This window comes from Schistocerca gregaria, chromosome X (assembly GCF_023897955.1).
Source record: "Schistocerca gregaria isolate iqSchGreg1 chromosome X, iqSchGreg1.2, whole genome shotgun sequence".
Taxonomy (NCBI): domain Eukaryota; kingdom Metazoa; phylum Arthropoda; class Insecta; order Orthoptera; family Acrididae; genus Schistocerca; species Schistocerca gregaria.
Window position 1 is genome coordinate 403,920,869 of NC_064931.1, and position 16,700 is coordinate 403,937,568.

Sequence of the window (16,700 nt, forward strand, 5' to 3'; positions counted from 1 at the left end):
CCTAAGGACATCACACACATCCATGCCCGAGGCAGGATTTGAACCTGCGACCGTAGCGGTCGCTCGGTTCCAGACTGTAGCGCCCAGAACCGCACGGCCACTCCGGCAGGCTTTCTGCATTTATTTTACTCTTACCTTGGTTGTTTAAATCAAATGTGTGTGAAATCGTATGGGACTTAACTGCTAAGGTCATCATAAGGACAAACACACACACACCCTTGCCCGAGGGAGGAAGCGAAGCTCCGCCGGGACCTTGGTTGTTTAGTTTTGTGACTGAGTTACTATTGTAACTATTGTTTTTGACTGTCTGTATTATTATGTCAAGTTCTTTTCGGTAGTTTTCTTTGTTTATTGGCACTGCGTTCTGTCTACCGACCATGTGTCGAAGTGCTGCTTATTTTTGTGAATGTGGGTGGTTTGAGGATTGGAGGATGATAGTATCAGTTGCTGCGATCTTACAGTAAATTTGTGAGCTACATCACCCACGTTTCACGCATGCTAGGGTCAGCAGTGCTTAATAAATTCAGTTGATTATGTTATACGTTGCGTGACACCTGTAATTAAATTAACGTGATCTTATGGGAGGTGATGTGTCTATCAGGAAAGTCCTTCTCACGTTCTCAGGTATATGTTGATGGCTCAGCTGTTACAGCAAGGTTCAAGGGCTGAATACTGATACTGAAGTGAACTGAAGTTCCGTTGTAGTCAAAGTTACTACTGAATTTTAACACAGACAAATGTATGTTCCTTCAACATTAATATGATGTGGTCACCACAATGTCTCACAAAGGAATGGCGGGTAGCCTCGATAAAAACTGAACTAAAATACTTATTCTCACGCGCCACTATGATGAATAAACGTCGAACTCGAAAAACCAAAATGCAATTCAATCCAGGTTGACTGGAGCGGTAGACACGATAACTGTCGTAATTTTCACACATACAATATCCGCACAGCTCTTATTTTATAACTACTAAAAATAAAAATATACTTTCTCGCTAATCATTGCAATTACGGCTGCTGTTGAAAGGCTGCTCCCTGCAGAAAGCGATACTCTCAACTCATACCTTGCACGCAACACGGAACCTAAAGCTAGTATCACTGGAACACTGCTCGAGACGCTTCGTTCTCGACAGTTGATACCTGCACGTACTTTTGATCTGTGTGTATAAACAAGCAATTACGCTAAGGAAGGGAGCGTGGATATCTTACTCGCCCGCACAACTACTGAAAAAGCTGCTGCCTCTCTTCAGTAACCGTGTGTTAGTCCACCCTCTCCAACGAGGCTGCTACTACAATACGGCTATCTGTTGTATCCTCGACGCACGTGAGCCACCTACGAGGGTTGAATGAAAAGCAAACAAGTTTTCTGAAGCCGTCATGGAAGAAGTCGACACTCTGTTTCCGCAATCAGTCTCTCAGTTCTCTCAACGTTTTCGTCAGAAGCAAATGATGTCACAATTGAATGGGGAAAAGCGTCACCTCCATTCTCGTAACGCGAGAGGAGTTCCTGGCAAATTTCAAGCGCGTGCGCTTTTATTTCAGTACTCAGTATCCGGGGTACCAATCGTGCACAGATCTTCCGATAGTAAAGCAAAGCAATAATGTGACCCACACGCTCTCGCTCTCTGAGCGATACGACGATCGTCCTGAATCAATCTGTCAACAATTTGCTTGTGAAACTCGGTGGTTGCTGTCACAGGAAGTACAACTCTTTGTTTGCCACGTAGATCAGATGCTCCCGCCTCAACATCTTTAAACTTACTCGCCCAGCGACGCACAGTACTCGAATCAACACAATCACCATAAACTGCTTCCATTCTCCTATGAATCTCCTTGGGGGTGACACCTTCCGCTGTCAAGAATTCAATGACTGCACGTTGCTTAAATCGCATTGACCGACGGCCTGCGCAGGGTTCCATATTTTACACTGTAACAACACAACCAGTGCTAAGGCTTCCCACCAAGTGGAGCTTTAGAGAAGAGGCTACGGAACAAGCCAGTACCTACCGCATACCAATACGAATGTGGAGGCATTACTTTTCAGTCAACCCTCGTATCTACGGCAAGGTTCAGGGTTCGTGTATTATGATCAGTTATCAAGCGATATACGATTGTACTTGTCTTTTAAAGAGCTCTCGAATGCTGTTAAAAAGAAGTATTCTTTCACAATTAATGATTGCTCAGATATCTCTGCTTATATTATCAACTACCCAACAGAATTATGATCCAATCTGCGTTCTATCATTTGCCATAAACCTCCTTGCAATGTCTTGAACCATTCACAAAGCAGAAGGGTTTTAACTTCTTTCTCGAGTGAGAAGAACTGGTTCAGTATGCACGAGATTTCTGAGGTTCCTACACAAGAATACGTTAAGAGAGTCCCACTGATCGAGTGCGTCATACGACACAACCGCGTAGCCTCATTTGTCTTCTGAAAAGGGTGTTGCTGAGATACTGGAGAACAATATACAGATATCGATTGGCTCTCCATCATGCCTCAGTCGCTTTTACACGGCCCACCCTCAAGCGCAAGAGCCGCGGTTAGTGGCCTCGTGGTTAGAAGCGCCATGTCACGGATTGCGCGGCCCCTCCTGCCGGATGTTCGAGTCCTCCCTTGGGCAAGTGTGTGCGTGTTGTTCTTAGCGTAAATCAGTTTAAGTAGTGTGTAAGTCTAGGGACCGATGACCTCAACAGTTTGGTCCCTTAGGAATTCGCGCACACACACACACACACACACACACACACACACACACACACACACACACATACAAGCGTCCAGTAGGAGTCCTTCTTTAAAACGTTGTGTAAAAAGAACCTGAGGTGAAATATACGGTATTACTACTGATGGGCTGCTGCTGATGAATTTCCTACACAGACATAATCTTCTCTTCATCAGTCGGCAAAGATTTAGAAAGTATCGCCAGTACGAAACAAAGCTCGCTCTTTTCACGAGCCGTATCCTATAGATCACGGGTGCACGCCCACTGTCAGATTCTATACTCCTAGATTTGTGGAAAGCATTCAACACTGTATCAGGCTATAGACTACTGACAAGGCCCAGGCATACAGAATAGGTTCTCAAATAAGTGTCTGACTCGAAGTCCTTGTGGTACTCCGGCTCTATTCATCCACACGTACCTGTGCAGTGGTTAGCACACTGGACCCGCATTCGTAAGGACGACGGTTCAAATCATCGTCCAGCCAACCAGAGTAAGGTTTTACGTGATTTTCCTAAGTCGTTCCAGGCAAATACCTGCATGGTTCCTTTGAAAGCGCACGGCCGGTTTCCTTCCCCATCCTTGGCTCAATCCGAGCTTGTGCTCCGTCTCTAATGCCCTCGATGTCGACAGAATATTAAACCCAATCTTCCTTTCTTCTTCATCCACACATGTTTCTTTTGATTTTAGAATAGTAAAGACGGTTCAGGTGCTCCTAGGTTGGTTAATTTGGGGGGAGGACACCAAACTGCGAGGTCATCGTTCTCGTCGGATTAGGGGAGGATGGGAAAGGAAGTCGGCAGTGCCCTTTCAAAGGAACCACCCCGGCATTTGCCTGAAGAAATTTAGGGAAATCACGGAAAATCTAAATCAGGATGGCCGGACGCGGGATTGAACCGTCGTCCTCCCGAATGGGAGTCCAGTGTGCTAACCGCTGCGCCACCTCGCTCGGTCAGGTGCACCTAACCTTTGCCATAATCAGTAGTGACATTTCTTAAATTTGTTTGTAACTTGAATCAATACGCAATATCTGGATAGTGATTTAGTATAACGTCTTATTTTCTTTATCAAGTTTAATTGTCAGAACTTTTCAATGTAAAATTATGAAATTTATAAATGTTTTCAATTGGGATTGCTTGAAATGTGGGGATAGGAAGGCACTGTGGTTGTCTCTGAATTCTTATTGTACGTGGCCACGGTACGCTGCACGAGTCGGGACTCAAATGAACGCCAGTCCCCTATTTAGTAAAGATAGACAAACGCTAGTTTGCTGTCCGAATGCCGTGATGAATGCACTGTAAATGCTCTTTGGTCTGTTAAAATGTCCAAGCCGATCCTATGCATCTTCGCCAGTTAGAGACGAGGATACCCCACCACCAGGCTGCGATATGAAGGTGGACACTATTAGTCGTTGTGTAGAGGACAGAAAATGGCCGTTGAGCCTCGCAGCTGCAGAATCCACCAGCAGGTGCGACTTAGATGGGCCAACACTTTGGTTTATCAGCCACTTTAAATAAGCTCACTCAGCGGCAAGGAAACCAGTTCGCGTACTTTATATGAAGCACTCCTACACGATCCATTATAGTATTGTGTTGATTACCTAGCTGTAGATCTGGGTTTATGATTATTTCTGCAGTGTTTACGTCGGGCTGTAGAATTTATCGGCTTACGACTTCCAGGGTGCAGTCGTGCTGCTTGTCGCCTGCTTATTCGTCTGTGTATTGGCAAAGTTTGTTCGGTCCAGTTTGCCACGAAAGAAGCGATAACATTCGAACGTCAACATTTGCGGAAGTTAAGTATAATCTCTCGAATCACCTTAAGTCAATGGGCCACGTCAATTGTTAGTGTCCGCAAATCTTCTGTAACCATTAGGATACGTCGCAATTTTAAGGTGACACTCAATCTCAGATTGATCGGTATCCTATAGTGCTTCCAAAGGAACTGCTGGCAAATTTAACGGGTAATCACTATTTTTCTAAAATCGATCTTCCTGGCGCATACCTGACGTTAACTTCGGATGCCAAAAAGCAAGCTCCCATAGTGACAATCACGTCTTTTGGATTATACCGTTGCACTCTGTTACCATCAATTGTCGCAAGTGCGTCTACGATTTTCCATCGGCATTTATAACAACTACAGCACGATATCTTGCAATGTGTTACCTAGTTAGAGAAACAGTCACCACTGGAGCCACGAGTGGGAAACATCTTGTCACTTCACATGCTTTGTTTGATAGATTTGAGGTTCAAAATCTTAAATGAAAATTAAATTAGTGCACTTACTTTGCACCTGCTGTCAAATACTTGGGAAACATGTTATGGAAATACGGCGTAAAAGTTGTGCATTCACTAAATAGAGCTGTAATGGTCGACACGTCAGGGGACCCGACTTGAAGTATACAGTCACTGCCCTTTAAGTTAACGACGAAAACAGTTGCTCCAAAAATGAACATTATCTTGTACGTTCTGGCTATGAACTGGCTGTAGAGGCCAGAGTCGTCATTTATACAGCGATTTTTCAAAAGTTGTTCACACTGTTACAAAAAATATATAGAAACAGTGATTCATGAATAGCATACCAAGTCGTGAGAGAACCAGCAAAGGACTAAGATATCGGGGTGCATATCAGCAGCAGGTGAGATGAAGAGGCCACATGACGTGGTAATTGTTTTGACATTAGCCACAGTTTAAACAACAGATGATGTAAATGTCAATGTCGGTAAGATATCTGACCGAGAATTCCATCTAGTGGTGGTACTAGAAAACCCACGATTCTGTGACGCTAAAGTGATATTATCCTTTAGATGTCATTGTATATTTTGGCACTGTTTCATGGTGATATCCATTCGCCGTCAGTACTGTTGGGGTATTATACTGTAATAGTAGGAAACTTACCTGAACAATTAAAAATTTAACAGTAGGGTCTAAACTATGCTGTAGACTGCCGACTAAGGTGGCAGTCAAACGTTCACCGATTCTAAGAGTCATTGTGGAGTAAGCTTTTGGAGCCTACTCTCCGAATTCTGCATCCACTAGAAGAAACTGTTTCTCAGTTGTATGATTCACGTTGCGCCAGCGTGGGGGTGGAAATGTATGAGCCAAGTGTGACAGATATAGGCACGGAACTGTGCTCGTATTTTAGTCTATTTATATGCCCTGCAATATGTATATGTTAATAAAATGGTTTAGTATATAGTCCCTTATAAAATGCCCTGTATGCAATTGCAGGCGTCTAGTTGTCGTTACGGCAGAGCGGGCGAAACATCCCCTTCACAAGAGTCTTGTGGTAACCTGCTGTACTGCAATAATGATGATGGATGTCGGAGGAAGAAGAAGACGAATGCACCATTACTTCCCAATAACATTCGCACTTTAATTTTGGATTCTTCAGAGTGTGAAAAAGCTGATTTAGTTATAACACTGTTAACACATCCTGAGGGGGTCCGCTTCCAGCATGTATATATTTTTTAAAAAACCCTGTCTCAGGCAAAATATCAACTATTCAAGGAGATACTGTACAGCATGAGGGGTTGACGTATCAGGCATTCAGCGGAGGTAGCGAAATTCCTGACCTGAACAAGTGAAGCCAAACAGTGTGTAAGGTGTCAGGTAAATCCAACACCTTCCATGAAAACCCTGACATAATAAGCAAATCTAGTAGTATGTCACATAGCTCCGAATAAATCGTGATATAAAAATACCAAAGTAATACAAGTAACGAGTGAGCAAATGGAATACCACAGACTAACACAAGAATACCTAAATGCATGTCGTACCTTCCCACCGAGAGACCGACGCAGTTCAGAGGGGAGAAACGAGAACAGAAGCCGAGAGCAAAACCGTGTTAAGCTAGAAGGCCCAACGATAAGGGACGGACTGGACACCCACGTCGGCAGCCTACCGCTAAGACTACCACCCGTACGTTTTAGCGTGAGACATTTTCGCGTCTCTGTTACGTCAAGGACCTCCCCCCCGCCCATGTTAAAAGCTAGAGCCCTCCAGAAAAACAGTATAGATCTTACGATAACACAAAAAGGGCCACTGCCACCCGCAAGTTTTAGCGTGAGACTTTTTCGCGTGTCTGTTACATTAGGACCACCCCCAGCCCATGTTAAAAGATAGAGCCCTCCAGAGGAACAGTTTAGATCTTACGATAACGCTAAAACGACCACACCAGCTGCAGGTTTTAGCGTGAGACTTTTTCGCGTCTCTGTTGCGTTGCAAACTTTAAAAACATTGCCCCACCACGAAAAGTATAACGTTTCTCATTGGATAGACATAATTTTTGTAGACGGAGCTTAAGGTTAACAATGAGACCCTGATTGGTCAGATGAAAACACAACCAGATAGTTTTTTTTTAAACCAACTTCGGTAAATTGTAGTAAGGAGAAGTTAGGAGGAGGTTGCTTCCGAGACGGCGAGATAAGCGGAGCTGTGCTGCCCGCCGCTGCCCTGACGCTGCCTAAACACCGACAAGGTAATGAACGCACGCGATGCCGCATTTTTGAACGCATAAGGCTTCACTCAGAACTGCAGAAGTCTCATCTCTTACACCCCCTTTTTGCGTAATACTAGTGTCGATCGTTAATTAAAACTCATGGTGTTCACATTTGCCACTTGAAGAACAGATCTGAAACGCGATGATTTTTCTTTTATATAGTTATTGAGAAGCCACATCAGCCACTGTAATTTACGACAAGTTAGATAAGTAATTAAAGATAATTAAGGGTCACTGTAGACCATTTTGATAGTTTTCTCTTTTGTGAAACTTAAATTAAACCTAGATTATAGATGTGATATTGCATAGGTCATCCTTCGATTCATTGTAGAACCTGGAAACCCATTCAGGGAATATTCGTTCACATTTTTGTTGAACGCAGTTGGTTTTTACCATCCTGTATTAAAACATTTCCTTTTATCAATAGTGCAATTTATAAATGATGTTTTGCGAGGAGAATAAAATTTCCAATGGTAAACTTAACTGCTTTTTCGACGTTATTTTACCAGCTAACTAAAAATAGGAAAGCCTTGAACCCTTTCCACTAAATTTAGTTAGTATTAAGATTCTTTTACAGGGAGTGCAGTGGAGCTGACGCTGAGATCACTAAGTATTTGGTTATATCATCGCTAGTCTCACTGAACTCTTCTGAATTCTACATGTCATATGTGGTCTGGCGTCTTCTTACCAGCAACAGGTCCCAGGTTCAAACTAGTTAATTCCCTAAAAAACACACTCAGAGCGTCGTTGCGCGAAAGTGGTAGGGAGACACAATATAGAACAAACAGACACCACCATGAATGTTTAGAAGTGTATTCATATTTGACGACGTCGCAGTGGAAAACCAAGCTAAAATAAAAATTAAAAAAATTCTTCTTTAGGTCGAAGTGTGCAAGTCAATATACACTCCTGGAAATTGAAATAAGAACACCGTGAATTCATTGTCCCAGGAAGGGGAAACTTTATTGACACATTCCTGGGGTCAGATACATCACATGATCACATTGACAGAACCACAGGCACATAGACACAGGCAACAGAGCATGCACAATGTCGGCACTAGTACAGTGTATATACACCTTTCGCAGCAATGCAGGCTGCTATTCTCCCATGGAGACGATCGTAGAGATGCTGGATGTAGTCCTGTGGAACGGCTTGCCATGCCATTTCCACCTGGCGCCTCAGTTGGACCAGCGTTCGTGCTGGACGTGCAGACCGCGTGAGACGACGCTTCATCCAGTCCCAAACATGCTCAATGGGGGACAGATACGGAGATCTTGCTGGCCAGGGTAGTTGACTTACACCTTCTAGAGCACGTTGGGTGGCACGGGATACATGCGGACGTGCATTGTCCTGTTGGAACAGCAAGTTCCCTTGCCGGTCTAGGAATGATAGAACGATGGGTTCGATGACGGTTTGGATGTACCGTGCACTATTCAGTGTCCCCTCGATGATCACCAGAGGTGTACGGCCAGTGTAGGAGATCGCTCCCCACACCATGATGCCGGGTGTTGGCCCTGTGTGCCTCGGTTGTATGCAGTCCTGATTGTGGCGCTCACCTGCACGGCGCCAAACACGCATACGACCATCATTGGCACCAAGGCAGAAGCGACTCTCATCGCTGAAGACGACACGTCTCCATTCGTCCCTCCATTCACGCCTGTCGCGACACCACTGGAGGCGGGCTGCACGATGTTGGAGCGTGAGCGGAAGACGGCTTAACGGTGTGCGGGACCGTAGCACAGCTTCATGGAGACGGTTGCGAATGGTCCTCGCCGATACCCCAGGAGCAACAGTGTCCCTAATTTGCTGTGAAGTGGCGGTGCGGTCACCTACGGCACTGCGTAGGATCCTACGGTCTTGGCGTGCATCCGTGCGTCGCTGCGGTCCGGTCCCAGGTCGACGGGCTCGTGCACCTTCCGCCGACCACTGGCGACAACATCGATGTACTGTGGAGACCTCACGCCCCACATGTTGAGCAATTCGGCGGTACGTCCACCCGGCCTCCCGCATGCCCACTATACGCCCTCGCTCAAAGTCCGTCAACTGCACATACGGTTCACGTCCACGCTGTCGCGGCGTGCTACCAGTGTTAAAGACTGCGATGGAGCTCCGTATGCCACGGCAAACTGGCTGACACTGACGGCGGCGGTGCACAAATGCTGCGCAGCTAGCGCCATTCGACGGCCCTCACCGCGGTTCCTGGTGTGTCCGCTGTGCCGTGCGTGTGATCATTGCATGTACAGCACTCTCGCAGTGTCCGGAGCAAGTATGGTGGGTCTGACACACCGGTGTCAATGTGTTCTTTTTTCCATTTCCAGGAGTGTATATTAACAAATTTAATTTCGCTTAGAGTACTATTTACAGTCGTGGTCATGCTACCATTATCTAAATCCATAACGGCTTCCTGGTCCATCAATAAATCAGCCTTTATTATCAGTCCATTGCAAAAATCTGAAACCACCGTAGCACTAACCTCCGATACTACTCCTGGTAATCTTAATTCCAGTAACAATTGATTCTTTATCATTTTACTCTTCTACACCAGTAACTTTAATTCCTTGCAATGGTAATACCTGTACTTCTTATTTATTTGCTATTTAGTTATAGAGTCCCTCTGCTGCTGCACACAATTCCCTACCTGCATGAATAACAGCAACTGACTTAATACCGTCAATTTCCACATCTACTGTAGATTGATTACCCTCTTTACTTGTAACTTCGTCTTCCTAAAAGAGAGCTTCCCTAATATCCTCAGAATCTTCTTTTATCAAATGTTTCATTGACAGTGGTCCGTCAGTCACGTGATTTCGTGTTCTGGTTCTACACGAACCCCTTTCTAGTTTTCCCTTAAGTAGCCATCAAGATCTTGATCTCTCTCTACCCTACCATTACTGTTTGTCTCATTTGGTTCCTCATATCGTATGTTGCTGTAATTCTTCGTACCTCGTGGGTTCCAATCTCCTCTTCTACCCCTATTAAATCCAGTATTGTGAATCTCGTTTTTCCTTGTCTCATTAGAATTACAATTACGCACCAGCCAATTGACTTCCGATTCACACATATCGACCAATTACTGGTTGTCGCTTACTCATGTTAATTTCATCTCCTGTGGTCATGCGCCAACGGCCTTCCTGCAGTGCTAACACCGGTTCCCGTCAGATCACCGAAGTTAAGCGCTGTTGGGCTGAGGTAGCACTTGGATGGGTGACCATCTGGTCTGCCGAAGGCTGTTGCCAGGCGGGGTGCACCCAGCCCTTCTGAGGCAAACTGAGGAGCTACTTGATTGAGAAGGAGCGGCTCCGGTCTCGTAACCTGACATAGGGCTGTGAGAGTGGTGTGCTGACCACATGCCCCTCCATATCCGTATCCAGTGACGCCTGTGGGCTGAGGATGACACGGCGGCCGTCGGTGCCGTTGGTCCTTCCAAGGCCTGTTCGGACGGAGTGGTCATGCACTCACTAATAACTGCCCAAGCGTTGTACTCAGCCGTGTTTTCTGTTCATTCTAAAGTTCCTAATGGTACTTTCTGTTCTCCCCACCATATTACTCATTCTAATTGCTAGTCGTTCCTTATATTTTGCTGGCAGAAACATATCAGCATTCTCTGATAAATCTATGCTTTCTTGAGCCAGATTAAACTCTGCACTTTCACTTAGGTTTCACCTTCTGATTTTTGACTTCTTCTGTCACTTGTAAGCAACATTACATTATCATTACTGCAATCTTTATACATCTGAAGTGTATTTTAACTTACTTTTTGTATAATTGCGTAGGCTTCCGCGGCCAGAGTCAGTCGACATAAAAGTTTTCTGGGTTTGGCTCCGCGTCCTAATTGAAAAACTACTGCTGCTATAGAAAAGCCAACGTTTCGGCCACGATTGCAGCAGCCTTCTTCTGGGTCTAATGGTGCGTTCTAGCTATGCATTGTCCTTTATATTTCGTTGTTAGTGTTCACTGCGCATGCCATTACGTCATAATTTTAAAAAATGTAGCTAGTTTATTGGTCACTCAAGGAAGAAGGAGAGGGAACATTATTTTAATAGGTTGTTGCGGTGGAGGGAGAACGTGACTTCTGTTCTCCATTGTCTCCTGTGTTACGTCACCGTCGAGTAAGAAGTTTGCTGCTGTTTACCAACTGCTGGACGTCGGCCGCGCGGCGGCAGTTACTCGCCGGTAGACCTCGTACCTCGTGTTGACAGTGCGGCGGTCTGTTGGGCTCTGATTGCTGGAAGCCAAGATGGGGCAAGCCTGAGTCCATCCTCCCTGTTCATGTTGTTGCGGTGTTTAAGTATTTCGACGGCCTCTCTGATTTTGCGTTTCGTCGTAATTGGCTGCTTGGCTAACACACAGGCTTCGCTGAATTTTATTTCTTTTCCGCAGTCAAGATGATGTTCTGCCACTACGGATTTGTTGTGCTGCACTAGAAGAATATAAGCCTCCACGCATTGTGGACTCCCTTCCCCAGCAGAAAGTCATGATGAATGTACTACCCCCTTGATAGATGACTTCCATTATACAGTGGTTCAGAACACATGTGGAGGAACTGAAACTCTTAGTGCAGCAACACCCCTTGAGCTTGTGTTTGCAGGAAACACTTTTTAAAGCACCTGATGCTCCTGTACCATGGGGCTATATGCAGTATCACAAGGATAACCTGACTAGGAAAAGAGCTAAGGAAGGGGTTGTTGAGTTGGTCAATACCACACACTACTTCTCTGCTCTCCCCCGGGCTGCTCCCTTTATCTACCTCCACAAGATGCAGTAGACTCTGGAGCTCTCACAAATCTTATAGACCAACTCCCCCGACCATTTCTTCTACTGCGGGGCTTCAAGGCCCATCATGTTTTGTGGGGTCGAGGGCTTCAAGGCCCATCATGTTTTGTGGTGCTCGCCATGTGCTTGCCCACAAGGTCGTGTTTTGGAGAGCCTCATGGCGTATCACGAGCTGTGTATCCTCAACACAGTATCTGCCACCCATGTATTTTACCTACCACTGAGGCATTCTCAGCCAGTGATCTCTCCTTCTGCTCTCCAGCCCTCGTAACCTCTGTTCAGTTGGCAGTCATTGATAACCTGCATTCTAGTGACCATTGCCCACTCCGCCTTCACATGTTGGATGGAGAGTTATCTCAAGAGCATCCACCAAAACAGACGGTTAGCAGAGCTAACTGGACACTGTTGTTGCGTTAAAACACAGCAAACTGCATTAACAGTGTCCAAGAATAGTTAGCGTACATTAGACAAGTGATCCATAATGCCACTGACTTATCCATCCGAAAGTCCTCAGACTATCTTCGGAGGCAACCTGTACTTGGTGCCACTCAGCACTCTGGGCCAGACGTGTTGTCCTTCAACGGTTTAAGTACCGCCTTGCAGCAGAGAATATCACAGCATTTCGTGTAGCAAAAGCCAGGGCTCGACGCGTAGTTAAGGAGAGCAAGAGAAGGTCATTGCCAGCGTTCCTGGGCTCCATAAATCGTTCTACTTGTTCTGCTAAAAGTACGGGAAGCTATTTCCGGTAAAAGCAGTTGTTTAGCAGTAGCAGCAGTGATGAAACAGGGATGTCTCCAAACAGCGCCAGAGATATCGCTCAGCTGCTGGCAGAGAATTTTACAGAAACCACTACCAATTCCATCCAGGATCCACTGTTTCGTCGCTGCCGTGCGACTGTAGAGAGCAGAAAATTAGTCTTCAGGTCCAACAATTCTGAGACTTACAACTACCCTTTCTCCATGTGGGAGCTGGTTCAAATGGTTAAATTGGCTCTGAGCACTATGGGACTTAACAAAATGGCTCTGAGCACTATGCGACTTAACTTCTAAGGTCATCAGTCCCCTAGAACTTAGAACTACTTAAACCTAACTAACCTAAGGACATCACACACATCCATGCCCAAGATAGGATTCGAACCTGCGACCGGAGCGGTCTCGCGGTTCCAGACTGTAGCGCCTAGAACCACTCGGCCGCTCCGGCCGGCCGTGGGAGCTGGAATCAGATCTATCTGAGACTCATGATTTTGCACCCAGTCATGACCAAATGCAGTACTGCATGCTTAGACATCTGCCTGCAACATTAATGAATATACTCCTTGCATGTTTTAATCTTATATGGCAGACAGATATCTCCCCACTCGTGGAGAGAGGCACTGTTGATACGTCCTCTCAAGCCAGGAAAGGACCGCACGTCCTAGTAGTTACTGCAGTATCGCCTTAACGAGCTGAGTGTGAAAGACCCTGGAGCGAATGGGTAACCGTCGTCTGGTCTGGATGTTAGAGACCAGGCAAGTCCTTAGCCACTCTCAGTGTGGATTCCGCAGATTTCGGTCCATTGTCGTCAATCTGATGCTGCTAGAGGTGGCTATTTAGCAGGCTTTCCTACGTGAACATCACTGTCTCGGCATTTTTTCAGTATCAGTAGGACATACGATACCACTTGCAGACACTGTATTCTCAGAAAACTGCATCATTGGGGTTTTCATGGCCATCTCCCCATCTTCATACGGTCTTTCCTGTCGCAGCGGGTCTTTACGACCTGAGTTGGTGCCTCGCTATCAGATCGTTTTGAGCAGGAGAATGGTGTCCGCCAGGGTAGCGTTTTGAGTGTTACCTTCTTCGCCATAGCCACAAACAGTATACCATCCACGGTAAGGGGTCTTATACGGTGCTCCTTATTTTTGTATGATTTTGCTCTTTTCCGTTCCTTCTCGAACGTTGCAACAGCAAGCCGTCAGTTGCAGCTTACATTGCGCACGTTAGATGAGTGGGCTGCAAAGACATGGTTTCAGCTTGCTGGAGGTAAATATGTGTGTGTTCATTTCAGTCGTTCTCGTTGGATTTTTAATTTACCAGTCTTGCATATGAGGGACATCATCCTACGTTTTAGAGATTCAGTGAAGGTTTTGGGCCTCATTTTTTACTTCAGATTGTCATGACTGCCTCACCTGCGTGACATGAAAGCCAGAACCCTGAAGGCATTGATCATCATCAAGTGCCTTAGCCACAGGTATTGTGGAGCTGATAGGGCGCGTCTGAACGAGTTATATAGGGCTTTCATGCATTACCGGCTGGACAATGTGAGCACAGTGTATGAATCGGCGAGGCTTTATTATATGAAGATTATTGACGCTGTACATCATCAGGGGATTCAGCTGGCCACTGGTGCTGATAGGAACAGCCCCATACCGAGTCTCATTCACTAGAAGCTCCTCATTATGCGTCAGACACGTAAGTTCCCTTCAGGTACAACTTCAGCCGCATACCATATTGTCGCTCATCCCCCTCTGGAACGCCTTTTCTCCAACTGTCCATGAGCCACAATGCCGCATGGGATCCACGTGCAGCGTGTGCTGCAGTCACTACATGTGGAGCAAGTACAACTCAGATCCAGGGTTTTAGCCGTCTGCCGTCCTGGCTACTGCAGATGCCCAGATTTAGTGCAGTACAGAGCAGATTCGACTCCTGCTTCTGTTTTTAATATGATAGTTTCTAACATTTTATATGAGCACCACAGCTATGCAAGTTTTTTTACGGGTTGAGCACTATGCGACCTAACTTCTGAGGTCATCAGCCGCCTAGAACTTTGAACTAATTGAACCTAACTAACCTAAGGACATCACACATATCCATGACCGAGGCAGGATTCGAATCTGCGACGCAGCGGTCGCCCGGCTCCAGGCTGTAACGCCTAGAACCATACGGCCACTCGGGCCGGCTAAGTAGGGGGTCTCTGTGGGTTGCTCTGTCGTATTTCCGGAACGTGTCCCCAAGGTCCGACTGTCTCAAGAATTTACTGTCTTCGACGCAGAATTGTATGCGATTTTGAGGGCACTGGAGGATATGGGACGCTGTTACAGCGCTAAATTTCATGTCTGTTCCGATTCTCTTATTGGCCTTTACTCTCTCCAACGTATGTACCCAACAGATAAAGTAATACGGAATATCCAGGGCGCCCTCCTCCAACTACAGCGACTGGAGAAGGAGATATCTTTTAGCTAGGTACCAAGTCACATGGATAATGCAGGGAATGAAAGGACCGATCTAGTAGCCACAGAGGAGTGAAATAATCCTCAGATATTTCAGCGTGCCATCCCTCTGCATGTTATCATCTCGCTGTTGAAGTACAAAGTCAAGCGTCGATGGGAAGACAATTGGCTGGAAGTGACTGACAATAAGCTCCGTGTAGTAAAGTCCACAACTCAGCCGGGGTGTACTGCCTTCCAGCGACGTAGAAGGGACGAGATACTTCATACTCGTCTTCGCATAGGCCACTGGCTTTGTGGTGCTTGTGACGTAGAGATAACCGTTCGCCACATTTTATTGGACAGTGTTTTATTTTCCGACCAGGGGGCCGCGGTGAGTTTTCCGAAGGACCTGCCCACTATTTTAAGTGACGTTCCAACGAATTTGGTTCAAGTTTTAGTTGGGTGAACAGTCCAAAATTTTTAACAAGATTTTAGTGAGATGCTTTTAATGTGTTAATGGGGTGGCTGGCTCCCCCAAGTTTTCTGTAAGTGGTCAGCAAGTCACTTTTCCCTGCGCCTTTCTTTTAGTTCTACTGTCTGTTGTTTTCTCTGTGTTTTCATTTCATGTGAAGTTACTTTCCCTCTTTGTAATTTATTTTAGCGCATGTGACATAGAGTAACTGTGTAGTCATTTCGAGTGCATGCGTGTGCAACGATTTTAGAGTTTATCTCCACATTCGTTTCTTTTGATAACTGTAAGGGCACTGATGACCTCGGTATTGAGGGCTCATAATATCCGAACACACACACACACACACACACACACACACACACACACACACACACACACACTCGAACTCCTGACAACTGCGCGCGCGCCTCCTATCTGGCGCTGCACTGAGCTAAGCTGATTCCTACGCGATCCTGGCGCCCTGCGATGCTTTCGCTGGTTACGCGACAACCCTTGCCACAGCTGATGCTATTTCTAGAATACCTGTGGTTTCCCTATGTATCGTGCACTGATGTAACTATCGTGTCTCACAGGTAGCAAAAGCGCCACATTCCACTGTCTACTGGCAACGCCAGATGGTTCAGCGGTTATTTCAGTCAGCGTGGGAACTGAATTCTTACTCCTTGCTAAGCGTTCCATTTTTATATCCTATAAACTATGAAGTTACCCAAGCTGACAAAAGTTTGTTGCTATTATAGTTCTTAAATAAATTGCATTACGCATGAATATTTCAAATCTTCTGTCAAGCACTTTTCTGAAAACATGGTTATCTGAAGTTCCGTATCTTTTAATTTATGTTGTTGTTGTTGTTGTTGTTGTGGTCTTCAGTCCTGAGACAGGTTTGTTGCAGCTGTCCATACTACTTTATCCTATGCAAGCTTCTTCATCTCCCATTAACTGATGATGGCTCGGAGCACTACGGGACTTAACATCTATGGTCATCAGTCCCCTAGAACTTAGAACTACTTAAACCTAACTAACCTAAGCACATCACACAGCACCCAGTCA